The sequence below is a fragment of the Peromyscus maniculatus genome, chromosome 3, assembly GCF_049852395.1.
Source record: "Peromyscus maniculatus bairdii isolate BWxNUB_F1_BW_parent chromosome 3, HU_Pman_BW_mat_3.1, whole genome shotgun sequence".
Taxonomy (NCBI): Eukaryota; Metazoa; Chordata; class Mammalia; order Rodentia; family Cricetidae; genus Peromyscus; species Peromyscus maniculatus.
This window is the reverse complement of record NC_134854.1, coordinates 52408361-52426414: the sequence shown is the minus strand read 5'-3', so window position 1 is coordinate 52426414 and position 18054 is coordinate 52408361.

Genomic DNA, 18054 nt, shown 5'->3' with positions numbered 1-18054 from the left:
CCAGCAGAGGCTGGGCAAACAGTCTCTAAGGGTTGTTCCCTTCAGCCTCACCAAGAGCCCCATGTTATCAATCTCCTTAGCTTTTAAACAGCAGATGGGTGAAAATATTGAATTTCAATGTGCATGTCTTTAATTATGCATGAGTGTGAGGCTGAATGTCTTTTCATTTGCTAATGGTGTTCCTGAGACTTGTCTGGGCCAGCCTCATGACCTGGCTAAAGGGCCACTGAGATCACCTAGTGCCAGTTCCAGATCACTAGCTGGTTCCAGGAAGTGGCCCAGCGGGAACCCTGGTCACGCCATAGAGTTCACTGGTCAAGGAAGTCTGATGGTATCTGGCTTGTCTGCTCAGACAGAAGAGCTGTGTGTGGTACCACAGCCTCAGTCCCCATAGAGGAACAAACCTGACCACTTGAATTTGTGGCTATGTTACCTCCCTGGGGCATCCTAGGCCTTTCCAGGGCCACAGGACAAGTGGGTGGTTCCTCTGTTGCTCAGAGGTTTAGAGGAATCCATGCTAATGTGACCCCACCCCCACCCCCATCTCATTCTGGACAACACCGAGCACTGTGAGTGGCCAGCATGCTCATGTGTTTTGTCATTTAATGCTGGTCTCTGGTTCTCTAGAAAGACTTGCTGCGTCTGAGATCCAGGTCTGACATGACTGTAGCTGGAGAGTTTTCTCTCCGGGTCCCGCCAAGCCCCGGCAGTCCGACAGCCCACTTATAAAATAAACACACAGACGCTTATATTATTTAAACTGTATGGTCATGGCAGGCTTCTTGTTAACCGTTCTTATATCTTAAATTAACCCATTTCTATAAATCTGTACCTTGCCACATGGCACATGGCTTACCGGCATCTTCACATGCTGCTTGTCTTGGCAGTGGCTGGCCGTGTCTCCCTGCATCAGCCTTCCACTTCCCAGAATTCTCTTCTCTGTTTGTCCCGCCTATGCTTCCTGCCTGGCCACTGGCCAATCAGCATTTTATTTATGCAGAGTGATATCCACAACACATGACTGTTCTGCTTCTGGGATGATGTCACCCAATGGCTCAGTGAATATTTGCTAATAAATAATGCCGAACTAAGGCATCGGGCAGGGTGCTTGGCATACCATGTCTCATTTATTCTTTCTCTCCTAGTTTTTACTTGACAAAATTTAAACATTAAGTGGAAAAAATACAAAATGTTGTAACTATTCTTCATTGTCAATTTGACTGAATCTAGAGTCACTGTGGGGATACACCCCTGGTTTCTCCAGAGAGGTTTAACTCTGGGGAAGACCTGCCCTAAATATGGTGGCACCATTCCATGGGCTGGGGTCCTGGCTGAATAAAAGCAGAAAGGGAGCTGAGCACCAGCATCCATTGCTCTCTGCTTCCTGACTCTGAACTCAACGTGACCAGCTGCCTCAGGTTCCTTCATTCATTCATTTGCCACCAAAATGGACTGTGTCCTCAAAGTATGAGCCAAAGTCAGTGTTCCCTCCCTCCCTCCCTCCCTCCCTCCCTCCCTCCCTCCCTCCCTCCCTCCCTCCCTCCCTCAGCTTTAGTTATGTGTTTTGTCAGTATGAATACACACAGCCAAAATATACCTCCCACCTAGATCCTGCAGGTTGAATTTCACAATACCTGTTTTGTTTTTCTGTTTCCATGCAAACAGGCTCTCTGTTGTTGTTGGGCCCTTGATGGGGTGGGAAAACCTCCTGAAGCTCCCTCCTTCAAAGCATCGGCACCATTCTCCACTCACAGCAATGTCCCCACCCTAGAGACCGTGGCTAACTTGTCCCAGTGCTTTTCAAATCTGGTTCCATCAAAGGTGCCACACCCCATCCAGCCATTGGGTCCATTTACTTTTTGCAATAACTCTGGAAGGTCCTTTCAATGATTTGAATCCCACATTCACGTGTGGGAAACATACTCCCCAGGTTCCAAATTCATGGTACTTTTGGAGATGGGCCTTTTGGGAGATGATCAGGCAGGAGCCCTTGGAATGGCTAAATCCACTCACTGGTGCTGGAGAGATGGCTCAGAGGTTAAGAAAACCTGCTGCTCTTGCAGAGGACCCAGGCTCCATCTCCTGCACCCACACGGCAGCTCATAACCATCTGAGACTCCAGTACCAGGGGACCTGACATTCTCTTCCGACCTCCTCAGGCACCAGGTATATACATGGAGCACTTAAACATATGTGAGCAAAGCATGCATGCACATAAAAGGATAAAATAGATTGAAAACATTTTAATTTAAATCCACTCGTGGGTTAATGGCTCCTCCCAGGAGTGGTGTTGTTATAAAAACCAAGCTCTCTCTCGCATGCGTTCCTTGTCTTGCCGTGGATACTCTCCACCATATCATGACACAGCAAAAGTCGCTCACCAGGTGCCAAGCAGATGCCAGCACCCAGTCCCCCTGCTTCCCAGGCATGCCATCCTCATGCTGGCGGATCTGGTTTCTGCAGGTCCTGGGCTGGTGTGGAGGAGCGGTCCTGGCTAGCCCCTCAGCAGATCAGCCTTCACTTCCAAGTTCCTTTAGACCCCCGTGCTTACCTCTTGCAATTCTCAGGGGTGTTCCTTCTCAATCGGGAGCCATAACCCGCTCTCATTTAGTGACGGACCCACCCGTAGCTGGGCTGGGCCTTGTGGAGACAAGTGAGTCTCTGGCGGAGACCCAAAAGGTGCCTTTACCTCAGGCGTGCCAATGAGGCAGGCAGCCATGGGCTTTAGAAAACATTCCTGCTGTGTGCATGGACACTTTCTGCTGGAGAAGAGCCACACACAGAAGGAGAAACGCCTCCCTGAGTCATCTACATGTTAGAACACGCATCAGCCTGGTTGGAAGCCCCACCCCTGTATGGTTGGGATATGAAGTGGTCTCCAAGAAGGTTCATGTGTTAAAGGCCTGGTGCCGCTGAATGGTGATTAGGTCCCTGGAGTGCTAACCTTATCAATGGGTTGATCCTGCTGGATTGGGCTCTCAGGAGACGGGCCTGGCTGGAGGAGACAGGTCACTGGGGATGACCTTTGAAGAGTGCTCTTTGGCGCCCCTCCTCACCTCCTTCCCAGCTGTCACAGGTGAGCAGCATCTCTGGCCACAGTCTTCTGTCACCAAGCTATTCTGCCTTGCCTCAGGCCTAAGGCCAGGGGCCCACCAGCCAGTCTTGGACAAGAACCACAGCATCATCCTCTGCTTTGGGTGGGAAGATCCCTCCTCCCAAATTCCTTCTGATCCCAGCTGCTGGGACCTCATGCTCTGGAGGGAGAGCTCACACCAGGGTACAGGGAGGCCAAGCGAGTACTCACAGTTTGTTTTCAGTAGGTGAGCAAGCAAAAGCTAAAGATCACTTCCCAGGGTGGGGCATGGACCAGCGGCTCCCAGGGTGGGGCATGGACCAGCGGCTCCCAGGGTGGGGCATGGACCAGCGCCTCTCTCTAGTGTTTGCCTTACACCTCTTTAAAAATAAAAAATAAAAAAAAACTTTCATTCATTCATTTTATTTGTGTGGGTGTTTTGTCCGCACGTAAGCCCATGTAGCATGTGCATTCAATGCTCAAGGAAGGCAGACAAGGACATCAGATCCCCCAGAACTGGAGTTATTGACGGTGGTAAGTCACCGTGTGAGTGTTGGGAGTGGAACTCTGGGAGCTGTCTGGAAGAAGAGTCAGTGGTCTTAACCACTGAGCCATGTCTCCAGTCCCTAGCTTACAACTCTTGATCCATCAATTCCCCTCCTCTGCCCCCTACCCCTACCCCAGATGGTCCCTCTCTTAGACCCGATGAAAGGTAAGTAGAGTGTAGTACCTCTCAGTGAGTGGCTTTGTGGGTGCCCACCAGAACCTGTCAAGACTGGCTGTGTTGTTTTTTTTCTCTCCCTCCCCTCCTCCCTCCCATCTTGGCTGGCTTAACTCTCTCATGCCCCAGGGGAACACTTCTTATTTTATCTTCTCCACTGTCCCAGCTCTCCATTCAACCTTAGCATCTTTCGATTCATTTTTTTCCCCTCAGATATTTTGCCGTAGTGCCGTAAAGCTGACTGAGCACCCCTTTTGGATCCCCAGTCTCCTGAGAGGTAGGATCAGGGCTGATAGGTGTGAACGGGCACCACTGACTCTAGTATTTGCGGCACACTCCCCTGTACCGTGGATTAATGTCCCCAGTCACAGCTGAGCTTTCTGGGTCTGAGGTTCAGTGCTTAGAAAGATCTAGTTGGGACCAGGTAGGTCCAAAGGACTCAGGAGGAACAAAGTCCTACAGTCCAATCAGGGGGACACAAGGCACAGGAAGCAGCCCCCTCCTCACATCACGGTTATAGGGGGCTTTTCCTGACAGGCTGGCAGGGTATCTAGTGTCAGAGTCGGAGGGAGGAGACACAAGTCCTAGGAACATCTTGTGGGCAGAGGGGTCATCCGAGGGTGGGGATATAGTCCTCTTGTGAAATGAATCAGCCACTGGGGATGAGACTCACTAGCCTGAAGAGTCATTAGGCAAGGGATTTCCTACCTCAAGTCACCTTGCGAAGGTCTAATAGAAGGGCACAGAGCGTGTCACCGGGAAGTCATGGCAGTCGTGGAAAGCAATAGTCTAATCAAATGTACTGGCAGCCGGACAATGTGGTTCAAGACAAAGGGGGGCGACCACAGATTCTGGAGGAACATCAGGAAGCGGTCCCCTCAGGGAGATTGGTAGTGGCGGTGGGGAAGAGTAGGATATGGCAAGCTCTCTTAAGTACAAGAGTCCGGCATGCTCTTCCAGTACTGGCCAAGATGGAGATACAACAGCTAGTCCTGTTCCCTCAGATAGGGCACCCCGGCCTGCCCCACCTGCTGCCAAGACCCTGAGGCAATGTGAGTAGGAGCCAGGCTGGGAGGCCCTGGGCCCTTCAGCGTGGATGTGCCAGTGGTTGCTTCCCCATCCAGCCCCACATGCAGGCTGCTCTCCCTCCCTCCCTGGCTTCAGTCCAGATCCTAGGCCCCTCTTCCCACCTAGGCCCTTCTGAAGTTCCTAGCCACACTCAGAAGCCTGGCCAAGAACTGCTAATCATCCCCTAATGGCTCCTGGCCAGCCTCCCTCCTGCATGGACTTGGATGGCTGGGCCCTTTAATCTGTGATGAAACCCATCACCGGAAGCCAGGCTGGCTCCGTAGACTGGATCCCGCCTGAAGGGCCTGCGGCTTCCTCCTCTCGGTGTGCTCGGTGTTCTGGGCTCCCCGTGTCTTGATTTCTCAGTCTAATCTTGAGTCTGTCTTTCGGGAAGCTTCTTGCACGGAGAAGAGGGGCCGTCTGTGTGAACAGTCCCTTCTTTGGGGCCTGTGTGGCTGGGTGTTCATCTGCTTTGTTCAGGTGAGAGCTGAGAGATCCCAACTGGTTCAAATGCCAGTGTGGGAATGTCCTCCCTGACACCTGCCTTACTTTGAAATGCAACCCCTCACCTTAGGGAGTAGCTTTGGAGACTAACTCTTTCTAGTTGAGTTCTATCACCCTCCTTTCTTATTGTAGCATTGTATGATCTCTTTGATGGACAGGATCTCAAAGGTCCACAGTGGGTAGTAATGTGCTTCCCTGGACATGATTCAGGCGTAAGAAATGCCACCTTCTTTCCCTCAAATTATGTTCATTCAATTCTTATGAGGGTGTGTAGCTTCACCATGAATCCATTTTCAGGGCTGCCTGTGTTCAGGGAATTATACAAGGATCCCAGAACTTACATGAGTCCTGAAAGAGGCCATTCAGTCTTTGGTCTGAAGTCCTGTTTTCGATCCTCCCACCCAAAGCAAATGCCGCTTTCAGGCAGTGGTCTAACATCTTTAGGACTCGGACACCCTCCCCGTCACGTGTGGGTTCTGAAAGCCCTCGCCTCTGCCTGCCCCGCAGAGCCATCCCCTCAGAGGCCCTAGGAACCACGCATGCTCTCTCCAGTCTGGGCCCCGACACTTCGCTCAGCCTCTGGGAGCATCTGACCCAGCTGAGTGGCCTTCACCTTGGGCTATTCTGGTGTGAATGTCTGTGGATCTTCCTCCATCCCAGACCTCCTGGATTATTATTTTATGAGTGAAGGCTTTTAAAACAAATTCTCCACTTTTCTCTGGGGCTAGGCACACTTTCATCTTTGGGACAAAAAGTGCTTTTAAGAGGAAGATATACAACCCCCCACCCCCCCATCCCCGCTAATGTACATAGGAAGTCGGAGGGCTCACCCTAACTCTACTATTATCCCCTGCTACTGCTGGGTACCTATTCGTACTCAGCTCCTGGTGCCATCCATAGAAGGACCTGGGCCCATGGCACCCTCAGGGGCCAGTAGTTTGCAGCCTGCTCAGAGCCTCTCTTCCAGAACTTGTGCCTGTGTCTCAGTGAATGACTAGCCCCCACAAAGGTTGGTGTCTCCCTGCAAAACCCCGTGCTGCGCTCCAGACCACGCTCTGCAGAGCTTGAGGAATGGACCAAGTTCATGGCCAAACCACCAGGCTCTGGTTGTACCTGCTTCTAAAAGGGTGCTGCTTCTAGAAGTTGGCTGCTCTGGGGAGGGTGCACACCAAGCTAGATGGCAACCTGGTGCATATCTCCAAGCTGTTAAGACAAGTCTAATCTAGAGGCCTCAGCAGCCCCGCAGCTGCCTGGGAGGATCGTCTTTTCTGACTCTGTCTGCTTTTGTACTTGGCTGTCTCAGGCTGAACTGACCTGGCATGAGGTGCCTACACTCCCAAGCCCTGGCCATGTCAATCCTGTGACAGCCTGCTCCTGCTCCCAGCCTCTGATGCCACCTTAGGGCAGGTGGGTCGGCTTCCTTTGATGGGCACAGAGATGGGAAGAACTCCCAAATACTGAAGAGCCTGTCCAAGTGACGGACAGGAGGGTCTCTTTAAAAACAAGTTTTAAATTTATTTATTGTGTATGTATCATTGTTTTCCTGAATGTTTATATTGCACCATGTTATTGTGTAACCAAGCATTTCCTGGGGAGATGCAACAGACATCTTACTCACCCTAGATAACCCCGAAGTTCAATTTGTAAGCCAATGGGTTTTTATTGGGCTTACTTACAGGAGTATGGGTGAAGGGTTACTTACCGGCTGCTCACAAAAGCTGGGAACCTGGAGCACACTGCACAGCCGGCTGGCAAGCCAACAGATTGGAAATTGTCCTTGCCAAGCGACTCTGGTCGGAACCACTTCTAGGCCGCTGGTCTGGCCTCAGAGTCTTTTCACAGTTTGACTTGCAGCAGGGACTCTCAGCTTTTATTGCTCTCTGACAGAAAGGGGCCTAGTGAATCTGGTCGGTTTTAGCGACTTCCTGAAGGTGTCTTGTGTTGTTTACCTTCCTGTTCAAGGAGCTTCCCGGCAAGGTGGAATGTTTCAGTCTCTGCATGTGTGCATGCAATGTCCTCAGAGACCAGAAGAGGGTCCCCTAGAACTAGGACAGTGGTTCTCAACCTTCCTAACGCTGTGACCCTTTAATACAGTTCCTTACGGTGTGGTGTCTCCCAACCAAAACATTATTTTCATTACTACTACATCACTCTAATTGTGTTACTGTTGTGAATCGTAAATTGAATATCTGATATTTCTGATTGTCAAAGGGGTCGGTGACCCACAGGTTGAGAACCACTTAGCTAGAGTTAAACTAATGAGCTGCCATGTGGGTGTTGTGAACCCAGGTCTTCCAGAAGAGCAGTGAGTGCTCTTAATCACTGAGCTGGCAGTTCTCTAGCCCCTTAGACAGGAGGGTCTCTCTCACATGACCACCGTGACCTCCCAGGGACACCTACTACCGGCCCTACACCCATAGCACGACAATGTGGAGGCTGGGACGATTGTTCAGTCTGGAGGTGCTCTGGGAACAAGAAAAATGAGCTTGGCTGTTGGAGATAGGCTTGAGGCACCAAGACAGAGAAGGTGGCAGATACCCATCAATACCAGCCTTCCACACAAGAGCCGACATCAGTCCCAGACGTGTGTGTCCCTGGTGGGCAGCACAGAACCTGGACAAAGTTAGCCTCTCAGGCTAGTGCCCTTCCAGGTGAGTGCCCTTCCAGGTTAGTGCCCTTCCAGGTGAGTGCCCTTCCAGGTTAGTGCCCTTCCAGGTGAGTGCCCTTCCAGGTGAGTGCCCTCTCAGGCTAGTGCCCTTCCAGGTGAGTGCCCTCTCAGGCTAGTGCCCTTCCAGGTGAGTGCCCTCTCAGGCTAGTGCCCTTCCAGGTGAGTGCCCTCTCAGGCTAGTGCCCTCTCAGGCTAGTGCCCTGGGCAGTTTGGAGGAATTTCTCCATGTGGGAAGACAGGGAAGGAGCCTGGCTGAAGCTTCCTCCAGGACCCTTGCTCTAGGGAGCATCCCCTGGTTCCCAAGGGCTGCAGATGGCTTCCCATCCCTGTGGCAAAATAACAGACAAAAGCCGCTTAAGGGTGGAGAGGCTTGTTTTGGCTCGGCTTCGGATCATGAGGGCCAGGAAGGAATGATGAGCCTCCTTCAGTCTTGGTGAATAATGAAGCAGAGAGCCGAGAGGGACGGTATTGATAACAACCTCCAAAAGTCGGCCCCCACTGGCTAAGTACACCACCTAGAGGCCACATCGCACAACCTCCCACAACAGCACCGTGGTGGACCAGTTAGTCAAAACAAGCGCATGTAGGGGACATTTCACATTTCAACTCCAGCAGTCACACTGTGCTTTTGCAAAAACTGGAAAAAGAGAGTCCCTGTCGAGTACCTTCCTGCTCACAAACAAACTCATTAGAAAATTGCACTCCTTTCTCCCAGCGCATAGCCCCTTCCCAGCAAGCCTAGCTTTGCTCCCGGGTCAGGGCCGAATTCCAGACTCCCGTGACCCTCAGGCCGGGGGACCTGTGCAGGGAGCAGCTTGCACAGCCAGACGAGGCAGTTTCAGTGAAGCGCTGTCGGCCGCTGGCATCTGGCCCGCTTCTATTGATGCTTTCATCTCGTGTAGGCGGGAGATGAATCCCATTGCCCAAGAATCCCAGCTGCAAGAAACAAAGCTAAAGATCTCGGTGGGTACCTAGGAAGTCCGGACGGTGGTCCTGCTGTTTGTGGTGGGTGCCCAAGCCCTTGCTCTTTGAGTCTATGTGTGAATAGGGCAAGAGGAGCGCATGGTGGGGCGAGGTGGCTGTAGGGAAGTCGTTTTAGGGAGCAGGAATCTTCCGTCTGTAACAGGCAGTGGCTTGGGGGACAGGGTGTGTGTGTGTGTCGGGGTGGGAGCCCTCGGCTGCCTGCAGCCCGGAGCAGGTAATGTGGCCCTCAGTCAAGGTACTTCCAGACATGCTATGCTGAATGTGGGCCCTCTGGGCAATCCTCAATAGGGCAGTCACCAACCAGGAGGCTTCACTGCGGTATTTTCAGACTCCGAGTGGTCAAGGAGGGCAGGGATACCAATCACGCTCCTTAGCAGGGTCTGCCAAGCAAGCAGGGTTATTCCCCACCATAAAGCTGTTTGCATAAACCAGAAGGTTCCACCCAGATAGAGGTGCCTGTCTTCTCCAGCCCCTCAGAACGCGGCGATGCGCCCCTTTTGCCACGAGAGGGCGGCCGTGTGCAAAAGGAAAGCAGAGTGCGTTTGCGGACAGCCCTGCGGCGCCTGCTGACAAGGGTCTTTCCCCAAGTGGGTCCTCAAGAGTGAAAGCAATGCCAGGCCGTGATAGTTTCCTCACATGACCAGGCTCGGTGGAACTACATCTTGCATAATTAAGCAGTAATTAAGATTAGGTAAATTAATAGTCATATTAAAGTATGTAGTAGCCGTAATAATATTAACGAGAATGGTATTAGCGCTGCATGTTTGAAAGCTTCATATGTGCGCGAATTCTCTCTCTCTCTCTCTCTCTCTCTCTCTCTCTCTCTCTCTCTCTCTCTCTCTCTCTCTCTCTCTCTCTCTCTCCCTCCCTCCCTCCCTCCCTCCCTCCCTCCCTCCCTCTCCCCCCCCTTCAGTGGCTGGATCACAAATACTCTCTAATCTTAACAATGGGCCGTTGGGAGGGTATGGTTGTGAAGCTTCTCCTGAGTCTAATTCTTTCTCTTTTTTAATTGATTTTTTTTTTTTGAGAATTTATATATGTGTCAACAGGAGGAGAATGATGTAATCACAATTGTGGTAACTCCAGATTATTTTATATAAGGAATTCAGAAGGTTACAGAAAGTATTAAATACTCCTACTTTTGGTTTAAAAAATTATAACCATTTGTTTTGTGAGACAGAGTCTCGGGTAGAGCAGGCTGTGTAGGCAGGGGTGGTTTTAAATTTACACTCCTCCTGCCCTACAGCGAGTGTTGGGATCAGATGCATGCTCCAGCATGCCCAGTTTATAAAGCACTGGGGACCAAACCCAGGGCTTTGTACATTCGAGGCAACCATCCTATCAATAGATCTACACCCGCAGCCCCACCATACAGTATAGTATTTAGAAGCACATATGAGTGTATTAAATTTGAAAGAAAATTTGCTTAAATAACCTATGTGTTGTTTACCCAAATCAGCCCATCTATGTATGTATGCTTTGTAATAGGAAAACCTTTATTTACTCCTGTTGTTAAAAATACTCACTATATCAGATTTGGGTTTTTTCCTCAGCTGCTGTGAGCTGAGCTTCCTGTCACTTGCAGGTTCCCGTTACCCTCTGGGAGATGCTAATGCATGAGGCAAGGGTTTTGGCAGGATTATTACTGAGGGCATCATTTTCACCCAGAAGTCAATCTCGCTGCAAGAACCAGCTTTTCTGGACTGCAGACTGTCCCTCAGGAAATGCTAAACATAGTTCCCCTGCAGACTGGTCTCCGGGACAGTCGTTCTCTCCGTCTCCCCCCCTTTCTCTCTTTTCCTTTCCTGATAATGTTTTAATTGTTCACGTGTATGTGTGTCTGTGCATCACATGCACGTCTGATGCTTGTGAGAGTTAAAAGAAGGCATCAGATCCCCTGGAACTGGAGCTATAGACATTTGTGAGCATCATGTGAGCGCTGGGAACCAAGCCTGGGTCCTCTGAAAAAACAACAGGTGTTCTCCACCACTGGGCATCTCTCCAGCCTTGTTTCTGCAGACAGCAGTCTTTCCCTTCTTAGGAGAGTAACCCAGCTGGCCGACTTCTCTTCCTTTCCTCCTCTCCTCTCCTCTTCCCCACTCCCATTCTTTCTTTTCTCTGCAGTGCTGAGGATTGAATTGGGATCCTTGTACATGCTAGGCAAGTCCTTTACCACTGACTTGTGCAGCAGCCTGGGGTTTCTGTGGGGACCGTTTCTTTTCACTTTCAATCCCACAATCAGGGCGGGGATGGCCCTGACCCCAACTCCAGGGTTAGATGTGTGATCCACGCCTTACTGCAGCCACAGGCTCAGGAAAGGGCATTCGTCGATTATTTTATGTCAACTTGTCACCAGCTGGAATCATTTGGGAAGAGGGACTCTGAATTGAGAGAATGACTCCATAAGCTTTGCCTAGAGACAAGTCTGTGATGCTTTTTCTTGATTAGTGAGTGATGTGGATCGGTCCAGCCCACTGTGGCTGGTTCCATCCCTGGGCAGGAGGTCCTGAGTTCTATAAGAAAGCAAGCTGAGTAATCAATGAGGATCAAGCCAATAAGCAACATCTCTCCATGGCCTCTGCTTCAGTTCCTGCCTCCAGGTTCCTGCTTTGAGTTCCTGCCTTGACCTCCCTCAATGATGGAGTGCGACCTGAGCATAGTGCTTATCTCAGGAATGGAGCTGGAGTCTAGCTGAAGGTGTCTCGATCGTGAGAGCCAATGCGTTTCTCCTTTGCCTCGGCTGGCACGGGCTTGGCTTCCTGGCGCTAACCCCAGGGAAGTATCTTGACTGTAGAAGCCAGCGTAAAGAGTTGGCTGGGTGGGGTTTGCAAGTGAGACTAAAGCACAGAACTGGCCAAGTTGACGCAGGGCAAGCAAGTCTGTTCTTGGCCAGCAACTAATCGTGCTATGCAGTGATGAAGGAGCTGATGAGCTCGCCGCTTGGACACGTGTTTACCATGCACCTGGGAGCATCGGGGGTGAAATGGGGAAGCTGATGAGCTCTTCTTGCTGCTTTCAGCAAGATCTTACACTAGAGAAACAAGCCTACGGGCTAGTCTGATGCCTGTTACCTGTGCGCAGACCCAAGGACGTTATCCTAACTGACGCCATCCATCCCCAGGAAACAAGGCTGGGCTGTTTCAATGGCACCTAGGAGGTACCTAGACTAGTCAAGTTCACAGAGACAGGAATCACATGCTGGGTACCAGGGGCTGTGGGGCGGGGCAGGAGTTGTTTAATGAGTGCAGTAAGGTGAAGAATGTTCAGGGGATGGGCTGTGGTGATGGCCACACAGGGGTATGAATGTGCTGAGCAGCGCCAAGATGGCCAGTTAAAATGGTTAAGATGGTACATTTTTGTATTGTGTGTGTTTGGCTACAGTTTTACAGACAGCACACAGCAAAGGGAGAAAATGCAGCTCTTTTCAAAAAGGTCTTTCTGCATGGGCTTGCAGTCCTGGGCTCAGAGTCCTGGATACGGCAGGTTAAGTTACTACAGAAAGGAAAGCATGAAGCTGGGACTTAGGGGAATAATAGTCATTATTAAATGTCTACATCTCCTGTGGTTTTCACGCATAAATTCACCTACTTATGACACACAATGGAGAAGGTATGTGCCTTGTAGGTGTGTGTGTGTGTGTGTGTGTGCCCATGTACACATGTGTGTGAAGGCCAGATGACAACTTTGGGCCATTCTTCAGGAACCATCACTTACTTTTAGTAGAAGTTTTTTTTTGGGGGGGGGGCAGAGAAATGGTTCGGCTATTAAAGGTTTAGGCTCATACTTAAATGGAAGGTTTTTAACTATATGTATTTATGTGTGTGTGTGTGTTCATGTGTGTATATGCCACAACACATCTGTAGAGGTCAAATAACAGCTTGTGGGAGTCAGCTCTCTCCTTTCACCGTGAAGGGTCCCTCGGACGGGACTCTTGGTCATCAGATTTGGTGGCAAGTGCCTTTATCCACCGAGCTGTCTCAACAGCGCCACTTAAAAATGGTTTGAAATAGAGTCCCTTATTGGCCTGGAACGTGACAATTAGGCTGGGCAGTCTGGACAGTGAGCCTTAGGGAGCTCCTTGTGCTGAAATTACAAGGGCACGTCACTACATCTGTATTATTATTATTATTATTATTATTATTTAATGTGGGTTCTGAGGGTCAAACTCAGGCCCTCATGGGCACAAGGCAAACACTTTATCATCTTATATACTGTGCTACACCTCTGTACAGACAAGGGAATCGAGCCATAAGTAGGCTAAATAGATAAACCCCGTTCCAGCTTGAGTGTGAGATGTCACTCACACTCTGTGTTTACCCTCAGCTTTGAGCATTCCTGCAGGGACACCGTGGAGTCTTTAGGAGGTGGAACCTAGCTAGTGGGCAATGGGTTTCAGATGTTATGGCCTAATTCTGATTTTGGCATGATGATTCTGCCGCCTTGATCTATCAGGGTGAGGTCCAGCAGCCTCATGCCCCTGCCTCGATGAACCTCTTCTATAACCATGGTGGATTATACCCCAAAATGGCAAACTCAAATCATTCCCTCTTCCTTACATGCTTCTTGTCAGGTATGTGGTTAGAATGATGGAATGTGGCTAATATACCAACAAGGTAAGTGACAGGGCCAGAGTGTGACCTAACCCTGGCTTCTGCCCTACATGGGCTCTAACAGTCCAGCCCTTCTGTGCTGTGGGCGGCAGAAATATGAAGTAGGAATTCAGCTGACTACGGGAAAGCTACACCTGGAAGCAGCCAAGGCCCTTCCAGAGGAGAAAGCCACGGCTTAAGAGTCTTGGTGATACTGGCTTTTGAATATTATTCAAATTTCCCCTACACAATGAAAGTATTTGGATATACATCTTCCAACTATGCTAAAAGCAGTCACACAGCCAGACCCTTAATCTCAGGCCTTTCTGTAATTATCATCATTAGCAACATCTGGCCAGGATCTTTCCCCGATGAAAGAATCTTTTTTTTTTATTTTTTCTCCTAGAGCTAAGGACCGAACCTAGGGCCTTGTACTTGCTAGGCAAGTGCTCTACCACTGAGCTAAATCCCCAACCCCAAGGATGAAAGACTCTTATCTGAGATTCTTCCCAGACTTTCTAAGAACAGACTGCAGCATCCAGACTATCTGTCAGTTCCTGAGGGAAGATAAAAATCTACCATGAGACAACTGCCCAGGCCTGGTGGAATTGCTAATTAAGCTTAACCTTCTTCCTTCCAAGGGCCATCTTAGTTCTAGATCTCCCTTTAACCGTTAACCCAGAAGTAAAGGGCTTTTACTTACCAGGTACATCTAGCTGGGGTGCAGGTTGTCTAGTTACCTAGCTATAGTTCCCCTGCCCTGCCAAAAACAGGCAGCCGAGTTAAGCTAAGAGAGATACGGCTCCAAAGGAACAAAAGGAAGTTTTAGTTTTACTCAGTGACTTATAGAATCCTAACATTTTACCTAACCACTTCTAAGAATATAGTTTGAGCACATATATCCCCCTTTTCAGATCTATTAACTGAATTTAGGCTTTAGTTGATTCATGCCCCATTAGTCACTTCCCTTTTGGGTTGCAGATGATGGCTGACCATTGCTGTTCTTTGTGGGTAGCTTATCACCCCTCCTTTTGACCCTGAGGGAATTCAAGCCTGGTGACCTGGCCTTAGCCAGAGCATTATTGCTATTGCATGGGTATATAACTGTAAACCTCAGAGACTGTGGATGGACTAGATTGAGAACTAGAAGAACGGGATGGAGGATGAGGAAGAGCTAGATGGGAAAGAACAAGATGGGAGAATTAAGATAGAACTTAGAACAGCAGAAAAGTATATCGAGGTATCAGGCAAGAAAGGAGCTAAGTATGAGAGCAGAAAAGAAGCTGTGTAGAGAACTGACTCAGAAGAATAAAGTGAATGAATTCAAGAGTTTTGTGTATGTAGATTTATTTGACATCATCTAAGATTAGATCATCAGCTGGTTGTAGATTCTTCCACGGACCCTGGGAAAAGACTACCGAGGGGCTGGACCCCAACAGTCTTTGCTACTTCTGCCTCTCTGTCCTCACTCTTCTGCACAATTCTCCAGAGTCACATGTAGCCCAGGCTGGTCAGCTACCTTGCTGTGTAGCTGAGGGTGATCCTTTGGCATCCACTTCCTGAGAGAGGAGATTATGAGTATGTACCTCCATGTCCAGTATATGGGGCTCGAACCCAGGACTACTGCATGTCAGGTAGGCACCCCACAGATGAGCTATACCTCCTGCCTCCTGTAGGATTCTCTAACTCATTCTCAGAATCCTGTCATCCCACAAGCAGAGACCACAATGCAAGCCACTGGTTAGGGCACCGAGGCCTCTTCCAATGGGTGGACATTTCCGGGAATGGAAGCTGGTCCTTGCTAACCTCTCTGCCTTTGTGACTGCTCCATGGTGTTGATGGAAGCTCCCGAGACTCCGGGGGAATTGGGCTGTAGAGGCATTGGCATCTGGCTCACAAAGGCTAGGGTTTGCTGACCTCTGGGCAATCTGTAGGTCTCTTTTTAAAACAGTGAGAAGCAGAATGTGACTCAGGACACCGAGGCTGCCTTGCCCTTCCCTGGTGTCCCTTCCTCCTTCCCATGCTCTTTACCGCACCGACTCTTCCTTCCGAAGCACAGTCTTTGGTACTCTGAAAGTGCCGGTCCCACAATGCTGCCTGCTGCTTCCAGCCCTCTTGATGAACATCATCTATACAGCAGCCAGTCGGCCCACGCTCAAACCATGAGCCAGGGCGTCTCTGGTTACATGCACAGCCAGCTCTGGGGCCGGGGAATAGCTTGACCTCATCTTGTGAGAACCCCGCCTTGCTGCAGTGTACGATCCGATCCGATCCCTCTGCATGTGCTCTGGGGTCACACACAGAGGCTGAGGGATCCCTCTGCATGTCCTCTGGGGTCACACACAGAGGCTGAGGGATCCCTCTGCATGTGCTCTGGGGTCACACACAGAGGCTGAGGGATCCCTCTGCATGTCCTCTGGGGTCACACACAGAGGCTGCAGGTCGAGGGCAGGCTGAGCATGAAGATGTTGAGTCACCACCTGGCTCGGAAGGAGGGTGAATGTGTCAGAAAGATTCCAATCACAGGTGGTCTGTGGCCCAGAAGAACCAGACGAAGATGTGGTTGCCACCTGCTAGGGAGACATGTCCCAGCAAGACCGGAAAAGAGCAAAGGCAAGCCCTCCTGATGTGGACAAAAACAGGCAAGCCCTCCTAAGGTGAGGTCTTGACGGGATGAGGTCTTGACGGGACAGTGCCAGCTGAAGAGCGGAGGAGAGTCTTAAGGACCTGTCGCTCCAAGCAGTGTGTCCTTCAGCTGTGCTCACAGGGACTTGACGCGAGAATCTGATTGTCCAAATTAGTTACTGTAAATAGACAAAGTATAATTGCATACATTTATGTGGTACAAATAATGTTATGATACATACGTATATACATATGCAATATTTCAGTCAAACTAATTAGCATATCAATTCCCTTAATTACTTATTCCTCTTTAAAAAATTTTTTTTAAATTAAGTTTTATTTATCTAGTTTGTGCGTATGGGTGCTTCGTCTACATGTATGTCTGTGTTCCATGTATGTGCCTGGTATCTGAGAAGGTTGGAAGAAGTCATCAGATCCCCTGGAACTGGAATTACAGACGGTTGTGAGCCACCATGTCGGTGCTGGGAATTGAACCTGGGTCCTCCACAAGAGCAGCCAGTGCTCTTAACTGCTGAACCATCTCTCCAGTCCTGATTACTTATTGCGTTTGGTGAGAAAACTTTCAACTTATTTTTTAGTATGTGTGTGCGTGTGTGTGTGTGTGTGTGTGTGTGTGTGTGTGTGTGTGCACAGGTGCCGGAGGACAGCCTTGGACGTTGTTTCTAAGTAGACTAGGCTGGCTTGCCAGTGAGCTCCCGGGATCCACCTGGCTCCCCACAACTACAGGGCTGGGATTACAAGCGTTCACTACCACATCCAGCTTTTAAATGGGAGTTGTTGTGTCTACAAAGTAGCACATTACCAAGTGAACTATCCCCAGCGCCCCCTTCTCTTAGCAGTTTCCCCCTTCTGTTTTGTGTGCATGTGTGGTGTGCGTGTGTGAGTGTGTACGTGAGGTCTGAGGTGTCAGGAATTACCCCTGATTGTTCTTCCACTTTAGACAAGGAGGCAGACTTCTCGGGCAAACCCAGAGCTTTAGGCTGGCTGAGGAGGAAGGGGATGGAGGGTGGGCACACACCTCCGCAGGTGCTACTCAGCCGCTCCCTCCAACCTGAGTGGAGAGTTCATCACTGACTCCTTCCAGTGTCCCGTCTGTCCTGGAGGTTTGGCTTTTGCAAATCTGTCTTCTCCATGGTCCAGCCAACAGAGGCATTCCAGAAACGTTTAGGACCCACAGGAAAAGACAGGCCAGGCTGGTGGCAAGATGGCAGGCTGAAATAAACACGATTCATTTCTTTTACACATTTGTGAATTAATAAAGCAATTCTTTCGGCCGGCTTTGCCCCTCCTTGCCTATAGGACTTTGGTGAGACAGAGAACAAGGCAGCCTGGGACTAGGGCTAACCTCTGTTACCAATATAAGATGCTGAAGGGATTATGGGTGTGTCGGGGAGGGAAGGAGAGGGTCCTGGAGGGGTGTGGTGAGGTGAGGCGCACTCATTCTATCCAGGAAAGCCAAGAGGTCTGTGGTTTCCTAGGGCAGCAGTGTCCACGACTCAGTGACATGTAGGAGAGGCAGAGTCTCAGCAGGACTGTGGCCATGGAAGCAGTGGCTGGGCTGACTTAAAGAGATGGCGGTTGACTGTCCTCACAAGCCCTTGGGGACCTTGAGGCCACTTGGAAGAATGAGGGCCCTCAAAACTGGCTGAGGAGGAAGGGAATGAAGTGGGCACATACCTCATCATGGATGCCTCTGGGAACAGTACATGACCAGTGAGAAGCCCGTCCTGAGGAATCACAAGTAAAACCCATCAGTGTGGGGGCAGGGCTGGGACAGAGGAGGTGGGAGCGTGCTTGTTGG